The following is a 15,092-nucleotide window of genomic DNA, read 5'->3' on the forward strand; positions in this document are numbered from 1 at the left end:
AGAGCTTACGACAAGCTCGTCAAGCAACGCGTCTTCCGAAAAGGCGAGTTGGTTCTTGTGCTCAGGCGACCGATTGTCATGACGCACAAGATGAAGGGCAAGTTCGAGCAAAAGTGGGAAGGGCCATACGTCATCGAGCAAGTCTACGACGGGGGAGCATACCAGCTCGTCGATTCCCATGGAATCCGACCTATGCCCCCAATCAATGGAAGGTTCCTCAAAAAATATTTTTCTTAAAATTTTGCCTCTTTTGCTGCCTTTTGGATTTTCATTGGGGAAACTTTTTCTGTGGGCTATCGGATCCATGATGCATTCTCCTTAGCATTTCGTGGATATATCTAGTTTTCCCCAATTTTTACGGACTAAGTCCAACAAAAAAATGGCTTCCCCCTATCGCACTATGTTGTTGATTGAAGTTTAGGCTACCCTAGGACTTGTTGGAGGGCGGCACAATGTGTCGATTTGCAGGTGGAGCGGCTCCTACACCCACAATGCACGACACGTACCAGGTGTATGCTTCCGGAGGCAGCGGAGATGATTACTTGGGCACTTCTGAGTATTGAGACCCCGCGCTCTTCATGTTTCCCGGCATGCCTCATGTTCACAGAGGCTCGCACTCCAGGGAAGACCATAGGAAAAGATCATGGAGGGCTGCCTGACCCAACACAAGTTGTTTCAGTGCGTAGTCACATGGCAACCCTGGGGTGCGCTACTAGAAGCCCCAGATAAAGTGCTAGAGGGTTTTTCCTAGTCCACGGAGGTGAACAGTTTCCTTCCAAGTTCCCAAGGTGGGTCCCAAAGAATCCTGGAAGAAGAGCCCCCAAGAAGTTCGAGCTGAATGTCAAAAAAAAGTCCATGAAGTCCGCGGCCAATCAATCATCCGTGTGAGCAATCAAGATGAAATTCCGAAAGTCCAAGAAGCAAATTCAACAAAGAAAATCCCAACAGTCCAAGAAGCAATCAAGTGGTCCCAAGCAGTAAGGGACCCACTGGAAGGAAGGCGGGAGGTAGCTGTTCACCACCCCTCAGTATGCATGAAGAAAAATCACCAAGCTATTGTCCCAAAACCATTTACCCTAAACTTATCACACCCAAGTCGCTGGGCTCATGGGGCGTGTGCAGGGGGCATGTTGAGCTGTGGGGGGCCTCGGTATGATGATGGGCTAGAGTATGAATTTTTGTTGCCTCTCAGAAGCATCCCGAAACACGGCGTCTTCCTACACGTACACCAAAACTATTTAATTTGTTGAGTTGCAATCGTTAAGGTCTTTCGACGGTTCCCAATGACAAGTCCTTCGGTAGTCTTCTCGGATATCACTCCTATAGCTGGTGTATAACGGGAAAGCCAACATTTTAAAACCCGCAAATAATTTTTTTTTCTCTGTCTCTTTGTCGCCGATTTTCGTTTGGTGTTCCTGGTTGTGCTCCTCCAACATCTTTGTAGCCATGGAGAGGCACTCCCTGTCATCGTCGACGGCTTTCCGACAATAACCACTACATCAAACTACGTCTTGGGTGTTTGGGTGCAGCAATACCCATGCGTCCCTGACAACACCGATGCCAGCCCGACAACCAATGGTCTACATCGACACGCATGATGGGCGCCGGAAGTCAACACCGGCGCTCACAAAGGTGGAGCTGATTCGTCTCCGCAACCCCGTCTCCAACAACAATGAAGCATGGGGGCAACGTCAACTCCTCGATTATTCGTAAGGCCGATGGCGTCCCGGTGCACCACCAGAATTGTCACACCATAGATGGTGTGACGGTTCGCTCAACGAAGGGGAGCTATCGACGGTCTACCGGTGCCTCGCCTACATCAACGCAAAGAGGTCACGGGAGCAGTGCAACGCGCCAGTGCGGCCAGCGTGAATCTGTGAAACTCTCCAATCTAGTCGGCTGGCACCGTAGCAGCTAGACGGTCGCGGCGAGATTGGTAAAATTTTATTTTTAGTTTTCAGGACAAGCCATGTTATTTTGCCATGGAATGAAGACGAGACAGGGTTGCTTCGTTAACTAGTATCGTGGTTGTTATACGATCCAACGAGCTCCCTAAAGAACACACTTGTGGATGGACATACCTACACTAAGACATGTTGTTACTAATCAATCATCTTCGGAATGGCGCACACCTCGTCATGGAGATGTGAACTCTGAACTGGTTCTTCAGGCTGCATATGAATCATGCGCCAAGAAAAGAGAGAGAAATTTTCGTCGAGTCAAGCTCGATTTGCTTCACACTCAAGCTCAACTCGACGAGGGGGCATTTGTTTGACGAGTTTTTGTGCACTATTGCATAAAATATATTTTTAATTGAGTTTTAACGCAGGCTAGATAAACAATGGCAAGTCAAAATATAAAGCTCGCGTACGTACCTAAATACCACAGGTGTATTGAAACATCTCGTTAGTTCAAATGGACTAGATGAGTTGATTAACATTTTAGCATTGCATGCATTGCCAAGATTCCCATGCACGTACGTACTAGTACATGCATGCAACACATTCTGGTGCACGTCCTGGCGGGGCTGAACGCGGTTTAAAATTTGTACACCAGTGTATACGTACGTATATTCAAGTATGTGCAGCCAGCCAGCAACCTCATAATCGGTATGTATTTATATATCCTATATATACATACACCATATGTATGCGTATTCGGTTATCTGTGGCCGGCCGGCAAGCACCCTCGTACATGTCTCTGTACCCACAATACGTGATTCTTATGGATTTTATTTGATCTTCATGCGTACATGGAAAGTGAATGAAAGGAAAGCCAGCACATCCTTGTGCGGCACGATGCAGAGAGTTGGCAAGTCTTCGATTATTGGATGTGTATCAGTTTTGTTTCCTTTCTTTGTACAGACTTGGGAATCAAGAAGGGAAAACTGCGGCCGTGTTCAGCGTTGGCACCAATCCAACACTCCCGGCTGGCTATATAAAGCAAAGCCGAGGAGGCAACGGGAGCACAAGAAAAACCCACCAGCCGCCGCGGCAAGAACAAGGAGGTAGACCCAGGAGGAGATGCACCCGTGGCGGCAGAGAAGACGACGCGCCTAGCGGAGGAAACCAGAGGAGCGCGATGGCGCCCTCGCACACACGCCCATGAACGACGAGGATGCATGTTAAGCTCGGTGGATACACCAGCGATGACGACGATGGAGATCTTCAGGACATCCATATACATATATGCATCGTTATTATGCATGGTGGGTTTATGGTACGCATATGTTTTATATGATGTATCAGGTGCAATGGGGCGCCGCCACGCATCAAGAAAGCAGTCAAGACCTCACATACGCACGCACAAGACGAAGAGAAGACGAGGGCTCACGGGCGGGGACCAACCGGATGAAGAACAAGCTAGCCACGCATGTCGCAGGCTAGGACCAGAACCTGGTGACGTGCCCCGGCGGCAGCGTCGAGGTGGAGAAGACGCGCCCCTAGCGGCAGCATCGTCGACGAAGATAGGCAGGAGGCGCCGCAGCTGATCAGAAGCGGCGGCCGAGATGACTGGATGCATGCAGGAGGTGTTTCTCGCTGCAGGCATCAACTATGTTTTGTTTCTTTGTTTTATCAGGTTTCAAAGAACGCACGCATTAGAAGGATGGAACGGACGAGCTAGTGCAACTCGCGCACCAAAGAGATGACACATCCATCAAGCAGCAGGAGGACGGAGCCATCCAGGCGAGAAGGTGCCGCACAAAGAGAGCAAAAGAGGGAGACAGAGGCAGCCGGCGAGGCAAAAGCACCTCCCGTAGGCTCCTGCACACATAGAAAGACGAGGAGACGCGCCCCTGGCGGCAGCGTCGAGAAGATCGGAGAGCGCGCCCATGCAGCGGCGCGTGCGCCAAGGGGATGCAGGCATGCGGCGACGACATCCTCACACGGAAGCAAAGCAGAGACGAGCAGATGAAAGTGCCCGCGGGAGGACTTCCGGCGGTGCAATAATCTTGTTGTTTCTCTATGTGTTATTGCAGGATGGCCAAAGGACATGTTGAGTTCATGATGTACGTATGCATCATTACCGTCTTGCGGCGAGGCGAGAACACATCCACGAAAGCCAGCAACAAGCACACATCCGCAGGCTCCCGCACGCGCAGAGAAGACGAGGAGACGCGCCCCTGGCCACAATGTCGAGGAGATCGGAGGGCGCACCCATGTGACGGCGCGTATGCCAAGGGGACGCAGTGACGGCATCCTCACATGGAAGCAGAGCATCGACAAGCAGATGAACGTGCCCGCGGGAGAACTTCCGGCAGTGCAATAATCTTTCATTTTCTATGGTTATCATCTATTTTGGAGATGACCTCCGCACACGCGCCTAGCAGAGGTGCCCGAGGACGATGGAGCACTCTTCTCCGATTTGAGGAGGCGAACGACAGCCCAATGGAGGTGGCCGTGGACAAAGAGGCGCTTTTCTCGTACCAGGTGTTGTCGAGGCGGCGGACGACGTGCCCGGCGGTGGTGGCCGCCGACGAAGCGACACTCTTTCTCGTACCAGATGCAATGAAGACGGCGGGCGACGCAGGACAAGGAGACTGCATCAACACCGTCAGGCCCATAGCCAACATCATCAACCCAGTCCCGGAGGCGCGGAGCTCGCAAGGATTCCGCCGTGTGCGCGGAGGATGCCGCCGTCGTGCCGCAGTGGATCGCGGCGCGGAGTTCGCCAAGATGACGCCGGTGTCAACTTCATCAAGCCGGCGCCATGGAGGATGAAGGCATGGAGGCTAGGGAGGATGTCGCCGCCGTAACGCGGTGGATGGCGCCATGGAGTTCGCCAAGATGACGCCAATGTCAACATCATCAACCTGGTGCCGCAAGGATCGTGACGGGGAGCTCACAAGAAGGACGTCGGCCATCCACTTCGTCATGTTGGAGCTAGAGGACGGAGACGTGGCGCCCATTGAGGATGCCGCCGACATCTACTTCGTCAAGCTGGAGCCCGAAGGCGCGGAGCTTGCAGGGATGGTGCCGCGTGCTGTGGAGGATGGCGAGATGGAGCTCGCTAGGACGACGCCCGTCCTCTTCTTTATCAAGTCGGCGCCATGGAGGACAAAGGCGTGGAGGCTCGCAACGATGCCGCCACCGTGCCGCCTTGGATGGCGGCGCGGAGCTCGCCAAGAGGACGCCCATCGCCAACACCCGGTATCGCAGAGAATCGTGGCGTGGAGCTCGCAAGGAGGACACCACCAACGTCAACATCATCAAGCTGGACCGGAGGCATGGAGCTCCCGAGGATGCCACCGCGTGCCGCGAAGGACGACGGAGGCATGGAGCTCGCGGGACATCACCTCGTCAAGATGGAGCCCGCGACACGGAGCCAAGAAGATAACACACACCCTCGATGCTGTCTGCAACACGGAGCCGGGATGCGGTGCTGTGTGTGACCTGGAGGAGAAGATGGTGCCATATGACGGTCTCCACGACCCGGAGCCCATGAAGATGAGGCATGATGGCGAGGAGGCAACGTGACTTTGCCAACACTAACTTCCGATGGTCCCGTGAGGCGGTGCCCTTGTCTTGGAGGACCACCGTAAACACGGCGTCCAGCAGAGACGAGGCGCCAACCACACCGGCATTGCCGATACGAGCGAGCGTTGGATTTACACCAACACCGGTCTCCATAAGAATACTTCCGCGAGGCGAACCCCTTGCATACCCGACGAAGCCGCTACATCGTCAAGAAGTCCGAGCAGAGCAGGACCCATGCAACTTCAACACCGACTAAATCAACGTTGTCAAGACCGACGAGGCGCAACGGTGAGGGGAACGTGGCCAGCACAAAGCCATGTTTTGAGCGGCACGTGTACCGACGAGGACACGGCTTTGCCGCCGCCCACACCACACACACACACACCAGCATCATCATGCATGGAGAACTCGAAGCGAAGACGACGAAGACAACCACACGCTTAATCGGAGGTATCTCGCGGAGCAACCCGCGGGAGTAATTAACCGGGAGCTTTTCGAGGCCCCAGAAACCAGGAGACCGCACATCGCCATAGTCAGGCAGGCCGCGCTAGTAGGCCATGGAGCGCATTCCTTTTTTATGGGATCTTGTAATTTTGTTTATCCGATGAGATTAATGAAATACTTGCTTCCCATACCATTTTTTTGTGTACTATGTACACTGGCACGCCCGCACACTTTTCTTTTCCCCGGCGCATGAGAGAAATTCATACTCCTCTCTTCCCTTCTCATGGAGTGCTTATAAGATTTTTCTCGTGTCAAACACTCGTGTTAAGTGAAACTATAGCTTGATTAATAATATGAAAAAATAATTGACCATAAATGACTCCTCTGCTAATTGTGAAACACTAGATGGATCATCTGCGCCCTCATCATATTGCCTTTTTCTCTTAATTTTACGCTTGCGGAACTCTGGATTAATATTCATCTCCATTGCTTTTTTTGCACCTTCCAATGGTTTTGGAAAGCTAGTTTCTCTATACATAGTGAAGAAGGAAATCAAGCCCTTTACAAACTCAATTGCAATATCAATAAGCATATCCTTTGACTGTAACTCTTTGTTGATCAAATTAACAGTTCATATTATTTCATACCATATGATTATTGACACTAAGAATTCAAAGTCACAAAGATCATTTTGTGCCAATGATTGAGCTTCACTACTTGTCCATGGATCTTTATCATTTCCAGCCACTTGTAGTAAAGCCTCCCTTATTTCTGGTAGCTGAATCCTTATAGCCCTAACACTATCAACATGACTCTCCCAATGAGTATATGACAATGACTTGAGAGTCACTCCTGAAGTTATTTTTTATAAGAAAAAGTCTGCCACTACAAGCAATCATGCATGTGAAAATACCCAAGCATTTCTATTCTATTATGTTACTTGTATTTAATAAATATAATTTATTTTAGTTTTAGTTCTCATGATATTTCATATAATCAATTCTCATTAGAATATATTGCAACCAATTTACGTAATAACACGCAAGGTAGCATTTAGTTTTCTTAACTGTAGGAGCCAATTTTCACCTCTATAATTTCCTGCAAAGAAATAAGCTACTCCCACCGATCCGAATTAATTGACACAAGCTCTATACAAGTATATTATATTACAGGTACGCCTACACATGGCACTTTTCCATAGAACGGCGAGTCAGATATGAACGGAGATACCATTTCCCGATCAACAGCCATCAGATCAAGCGGAAAACACCAGAAAGCTGATTTTCATCCATGATTTAAACAAGATTTTTTGCCGTCAGGATCTGCAACGACGGTATAGCATATGTTTCTGTTTCCACCATATTATTACGGAAAGTTTTAGCCAAAAGGAAGAGAGAAACAACAGCAACTAGCTACGGAATGCCTCCTAAACCTTTGCCTGAATCTGCTTAGAGAGGTCATCTGTACTGGCTATGACAAACAAACTGGACGAATGACCCTCAAGTTTAAGGAGTTGTTGGAAGGGTTAAAATTTTAGAGGAAGAGCTGGAGGTGATTTAACATGTTGCCTACACAGAATTACAACGATGTTTAACATGCGGCAGCGTTCTGTCTCCCGAAGTCGCGAGTGGCCAAAGCCATCCATATAAAGCATCCGAGCCGGAGCTGTGAGCATCTAACTAGCAAGTGTCGATTTCCTTGCGCCACAAAGCTGACAGCTAGCCCACGGAGGCTGGGCACACGGGAATAGGGAGGAGGTGCGCACGACCGCCGGCACCGACCATGCCGGAGCCTGCCCCGGTGATCAGGCGGATCCGCAAGGAGCTGAAACAGCTCTGGATGGACCCGCCGGCGTTCTGCCGGCCCGGCGCGTCGCCCGTGACGGACCTGTTCCACTGGGAGGTGATCATCGACGGCCCCCACGGCAGCCCCTACGCCGGCGGCACGTTCCCCGTCGACGTCGCCTACCCCAAGGACTACCCCTTCAAGCCCATCAAGCTCACCTTCAAAACTAAGGTGAATCGGCACTGGCCGCCTCTAGCTGCATGCATGCTTCCTCCAAACAAGATCGCTCGATCGATCGACCGGCATTTGTTTGACCGCTCGTGTTCATGCCAAACGATACCCAGACGTACGCGTCTCTGCACTGCAGGTGTACCATCCAACATCGGCCCGGAGGGGAAGATGGCGCTGGACATCTTCGGGAGGGGGTGGTGGCCTTCTCTCACGATAAGGACGGTCCTCCTGTCCGTCGTCTCCGTCCTCTACGACCCCCTGCTCGACCTCCCCGTCCGCCACGACGCCTCCCGGCTGTACAAGCGCGAGCGGGGTCTCTTCGAGCAGAAGGCCAGGCGCTGGATTCGCAGGTACGCCTCGGCGCCGGCCGTCTCCTTCTATCCGGCAGGGACCGAGCTGTTCGAGGAGCAGCTGGAGGAGGCGGCGACCAGTGGGGCAGTGGCACGCCGTCGTTCTTGTGGAGCAGGGAAATGGCGTTTCTTCGGGGGCCGCCGCCTCGGCGCCATCTAGTACGCGCATGTGTTCAGCCATGCATGCACGGCGATGATCGCTGAATAAGACTATTGAGCACAAGTTAAGTTCACCGGAAGAATGCTTGGACGATGTCCACTGAGTATCTAGTACCTCCCTCCGTCCCGAATTAAGTGAAGCGACGGTGTATTTGCAAAAACAACCCCGCTGTTTGACTTAACCACGAACGAGTTCCTCCACCCCTGCAGTCACTCCTCTCCTTCCTGCGTCACTCCTCTTCCCCTTCGTCAGTCCTCGCCCCCGTGTCCTCTTCGGAAAAAAATTCGGTGAAGACTGTGAAAGTAAAATGAGAGAGAGGAGCAAATGATGGAATAGTTACTTCCATTGATGAAGTTTGGGGTATATATACCCGGATACAAAGGCGGTTACAAAGAGCGGTTGCCAATAGTGGAACCGACATAAGCAGGGATTAACCCTTTAATTAAACTAATTAATTAATTCCTAACACTCCCCCTAATCAATGCTTGTCTTTGTGAATATACACCATCTTGATAAAGAACCGTCCTTGTAAGTGTTTGCCTTTGAAAATGTTCATCATCTTCATCTTGAGAAAGACTTGTATAATCCTTAAAGTCTCCTCCAAAAACCCTATGGGAAAAATATGAGGAGAATAGTGTAGATATGTTGCTAAAACTCCTTTAAACCCATTGGGAAAAATTAATAAGGAGAAAAATTATGCAACATATAATGATTATTGTCTCTTGATAACTCATACAAGGAAAACCTTCGAGGAAGGATAAAACTCATTGGTGAGTGTAGAGAACAGTAAATATGCTTTGTATACTTTCTTTTAAAAACCCGATGGAAAAAATTGAAAGTATAGCATATGATCTTAAAATGATGTTGCCTCATTAAAAACCGTTATGAGAAACTTTGAGAGAAAACTCATAAGGGAAAAGAGCGCAATCTGATATGCCACTGAAAACTCTCTTAAAACCCAGTGGAAAAAATATAAGAAGAAAATGATATGGCATATACATACACTTGTGTTTATATTGTCTCATAAAACCTTTTATGAGAAACCATTAGGGAAAAACTCATCAAAGAGAAAAAAAGAGTACAATATATGCAATCTGATGATTGTTAACAGGTTATAATTTGGGAGATTACTCCCCCTGAACTTTGCAAATCTGGAGGATGTGTCATACCAATTTCATTGACATGATCATGACATTGTGAACAATCTATAGGATTATTTCCTCACTTTTCTATAGTTCGTGAGGATAAGTAATTTCGAGCAATGTGTTTTTATGATATTGCTCTTCATATAACATGTAGGTATTGAGTAACACAAGTGGAAGCATCTTAATAAATCAAGTTATGTGATTCTGATGAATGTCAACCACATGATATAGAGTGTGGTTTATCATTCTGCTGAGCCATGCATATTTTGCGATGCTTTTAGATAAAGCAATTATGCTAGAATGATAAGTGGAAGTAGTCATTAGAGTCAATTTAGATGACTTACATGAGAAGACTATTCTGACGAATTCAGTCATTGATGTGGCATTGTTGGGATCAAATAAAGAGCCAATATCATTTCATATATCATGGTCATATCTTGATTTTCCTGATGGAATTGCCCAAGATTTATTGTGAGCTTGAGATATAAGTTAATATTTCTTATATCGACCATATACCTTTTATTGGTATGATATATCCACATTGAACTTCTCATATATGTTTGGATATATGTAGACTGATATGTATTCTTAAGAGAATGCTCAAGTTGTAAACTTAAGCTAAATTTGGTTGAATCCAAATTTCCCGTCTTGAGATGATTTTGTGCATGTTTAGGTCTTGTATAGACATTGATGATGAGGTCATCAATATACATTGAGGTGATGAAAGGAAATGAAATTTGGGATTCCTTTATTACACATGTAAATAATCATCATTATTCGAGTAATCCTTTTGAAGAAGAAACTCATTTAGTCGGTAGTACCATATGATTTCCAGCTATTTCAAGTCATAGAGTGACTTATGAAGTATTACACAAAACTTGTTGCGATTTACTTTTGGATTCGGAAGTATAAGCCCTTCAGGGACTTCAATAGAGATTTCCGAAATGAGCGACTCATATGAGTATGTAGTCACTGCATCCATTAACTGCATGGATATTATTATTATTATTTTATTGCCAATGATATTCAGTATCGAAACATAAATCCACCCATACCAAGAAGGTATGTTACATCATAATTGATGTCGGGTCTCTGCGTGAACCCTTTTGCTACAAGCCTCACTTTCTCACCACCTCATTGACTTTGTATATGAATGAGAAGTTTTAGTATTCCATATGGAAGATACTTATGAGGAGTAGGTATTACTATGGTAAATACCACTCATTTGTAGAGCGAGTGCTATTCTTCCTTACTTGCTTCCTTTTATGTGAACCAATATGAGTGCAAGAGGCACTCTACCATGGATTTTGGTTCAGGGCCCAAAAGATTTTAGCAATTTGAGAAGAAATATATGTCGACAAATGTAGTATTTAGTTTATATGATTCTGATGGAATAATTGAAGTTTGTGGATAAAATATTTATTCCTTTTTAACTCCTTGTGATTTCCTACAACAAATGGAGTCAAGGTGTTCCGATGTCCCGGCACCAAAACATTTGTGCACATCTATGCCGGGCTTTGGATGATGAGCATCCAATGAGGTGTCTTTCAACTTGATGTTGAATTACATTTACTGGTTGAGGATTTTTGATTTTCTCTGTTTCCGCAGAAGCATATGAGAAGTTATATCTCGTGTTGTCAGATTTTCTCCCCCTCTTGCTCTCATTTGGGGATAAGAGTGGTTTATCAGGTACCTCCACTCTTTCTGACACTTAACTGCAGGAATGTAGAATTTAGTGACACCTTGTCATCAGTAAATGTATGTGGCAAATTTGCAGTGTGTTGCAAATATATGATTCTCTAAACTTGTAGTTCAGATTCTTTGAGTACGTGGATATAAGGATTGAATGTCAATAACATTTCTAATTTATTTATCGGCATTCTTTGTGGTACTTATCTCCCCCTAATGCCGAAAAATATCCTTATTGCTGATGCAATCAGCATACGGGCTATGAATGATTTTGATTGATAGATAAATTGTTATTCCTCACATAGATCCCTAATTTTCGTGAGTGCCCATTGATGTACGCTGGAGTGGTGATATCGGTATGTAACCGAATTATCGCAGATGGGAAATACTTTGTTGATTTCCACGTAGTAACTACAAGGGGAAAGTAGTATGATCTGCAGTTAGTATGATTTAGAACATATTTACGGTGTGTAAGGCCGTATGTGTCCAGCAGGAGGCTGGTAAATTTACAATTCTTTATAAGTGGTCATGTAATTCATTTAACTCTCTTTGATAAGAAATTTAGCTAAACCATCTTGGTATGCACATAAAGTAATTAATGCAAAAAAATATGCTCATTGAATGAGTTCAACAACATTGTTCATTCGAATGGGTTTATAGATCCTGTTTTCAGGAGAATTTGCTCTTACTTTGATAAGTTGAGCAATTTATTTAGTAAGATCATGCATGGTTGTGTGTGATAAGAGACACACTGAAAAACATTTTATCAATGTGTATATGAGTACCATGAAGTATCTAAATAACCCTAGATAATGGTTAAGCAATCCAGACATATCTTGTGAATGTGTTCAAGGAAGAAGAAGTGTCCTTCTTAGAATTTTAAGGTGAGAGTGCCTTAAAACTTATTTCCCCTATGGCACATGCGGTGCACATAAAATCTGATGATTTGGGGAAATTTGTAACTTGATAAGTTGTGACCAACAGGATTGTCAATAATTTTCTAATCATCCCCAAACCAGGATGGTTAAGGCTACCAAGCCAAATATTTAATTTATTAAGATCTAGAAAATTATTGTGTACGCAACAATATTGAGTATGACTTGACTCATACATTCAAAATTTATCGAATATCATGTCCGAGAAATAAGATATTGAACATCACACTACTTGTAGTACAACAAGTATAGGTTAATAATATTTTGGGATAATTAAGAGATTACATGAGGTCTCCAATATTATTGAAAAATTTATTATGCAAACATATCGTCGTTGCAATGGAATTCACCATCCTTTTTATTGCACTAGATTTTTGGTTGTCACCTTCTGATGAAGATTTGAAAACAATCATTTACCAGAACATTTTCTGGTTGTAAGTTTGCAAATCTTAAAATTTATCCCAAATGTGTGGTGTGGTTTGACTATGTATTTGAGGGTTTGGTAATCATAGGTACAATGTTTGTATAACCACACATTTGACAAACTTGAGAGTTGTCTTTGTGATTGTTTGAAAACGATTTATTCCCTATTAGAGGTAATTTTGTCTTCAGTTGCCTCCACTTTACTTTGAATTCCTCATGGTTCTATTTTGTGAGCACCAAGTTGCACAAAATAGTAAATACTAGCAAGAACTACAAATAATGGAATAGAACTCGTTGGGTGAATCTGATGATTTTAAGAAATTACATGTTTCTCCATCATGGAAAATGGTAATACCATCATATGAGGATGTAAAGGGTATTAAGGGCTTTTCAACCGGATTTACATATGAAAATATTTGAACATAGGATCTCAACATGAAGTTGATTAAATGATAGAATTGTGAGCTGTGATAGACTTGAGGTCTTGAAAAATGAATGGGTGATCATTCGCGATGTGCTCATGGCAGCATGTTTCTCTTAAGTAAAATATTCGAGATGAATAAATATTCATCCATTGTGTACTTAGTTTGAGAACTAAGTGAAGTTGGTGACTTATAAATTCCATATGTGCATATTTAGCTATCAATAGAATAGCCATGTGTTACATGAAATGATCATGCACTATTTAATTTACTTCTTGGAGTAAAAGATCTATATGGATGAAATGATCTTGTTGAGAACAATCCGCCAAGGTGATGCTTGGTGAACATGGGGTGTAAACCTTCAAGTGCATGCGACGAAATCGTTACTAATGTTTTGGGCTTCTTTCTTGAGGAAAAAGGTGTGACTTTAGAGTCACGACCAAAACATGGACTTTGTAATTTTAACATTGGTTAGGTAGTATGTAAATAACAACCACAATGTGATGTGGATCTTGCAACCATGTTTGAGACACTCGATCGTTGCAATAAATTATTGTATCCATCTTGATGGATGGATGACACTATAATTAGAAATAGTGACATAGGCTCAACTGCCATGTATTTAATAACCAATATAATAGAAGATATTACCGTGGTATGCATATATTTGCGCAATTCTCTACGACTTATCCAAGCAAAATGAGGCTTGAATAATTGATATTGATAGATAATATCATTCAACATGTAATGACCATGCATGAATTTGCTATGATAGTAAATCATTTTAGTGAACAACAACAATTGCTTCAGAGGAGCAATTTTTGTTTTTTTATAGAAAGCTGGTGCTTTTATAACCATATGTGTAGACCTCAATTTATATAGGATAACAATTTGAAGATAATCACCAATATGGTGTAGATCTCACAGTAATAGAAAACATAGTCTGACTTTTGTCAGTAGATGTTCATATCTCTATTACCTTATGTTATGCTATAATTAAGAAAATCATTTTGAAGGTAATCATCTGACAGAGTGACATGATGTAGACCTTGCAGTAATAGTGGATAGTCTGCAAAATTTTGCAGTAGATGCCAATATTACCTTATGATATCTTGAGGTAGTCACATCTATTATTAATATTTGGAAGAGACCCCGCAAAAAAAATTAAATTATTTGGAAGAGCACTTTGAAGGTAGTCATCTTGTTAAAGTGACAAGATGTAGACCTCACAGTAGTGGTGGATAATCTGCAAACCGTGCAGTAGATGCCACTCATACCTTGTGATTCACAAATAAAATTTTGGGCTAGTCATATTAAGTATGACAATTTATAATTCTTATTAGAATTTCATTAAGATTTGCAAGAAAATGGATTTCTATTGCAAAATCGTAGTTGTTGTCACAAATCGCACGTAGATTTGCATGCAATGCTAAGGGTAAAGACATAGATGATGTCTTCAATTCCGTAGGAATAGGGTCTTAGATATAAGTAAAGTATCATACCACAATAGTATTACTGAGGTAATACATGTAAATATAAAATTATACATATTCATGTAACCTATGAAGACATGTGAGCTTCAAAAGGTATCTTTATATCATGTAAATTGATGTATAATTATATTTTATGCAATTTGAAGACATGATCGTCCGACATTCGTAATTTCAGTAAAATATAGTGAGGCAAACGGCTGCACTACAAAGTTCTATTAAGCTAGCTTAAAAAAATCTATTAAGCCAGAGGTATGAAAAACGAAATCACTTGACTTATACATGATTAGCACAGGATCTGTAGGTAGTGCCTAATCCGTGAATAAGTAAACTGTAAGGGCTAAATTGAGAAAAAAACAAACAGATAAGGTTTGCCCAATTCCCATCCCGTGGGTGCGTGTGATTTCTAGCCATTGAAACCAACCTCGCCGTTGCTTGCTAAGGCACGGCGCCTCGCCGCTGCCTTGAGAGGGGCCAGTCGTGCCGTCGCTTGGAGGAGCAGCCACCACGCTGAGAGGGTCGTGGGCGTCCGATGCCGCTG

This window comes from Triticum dicoccoides, chromosome 6B (genome assembly GCF_002162155.2).
Source record: "Triticum dicoccoides isolate Atlit2015 ecotype Zavitan chromosome 6B, WEW_v2.0, whole genome shotgun sequence".
Taxonomy (NCBI): Eukaryota; Viridiplantae; Streptophyta; class Magnoliopsida; order Poales; family Poaceae; genus Triticum; species Triticum dicoccoides.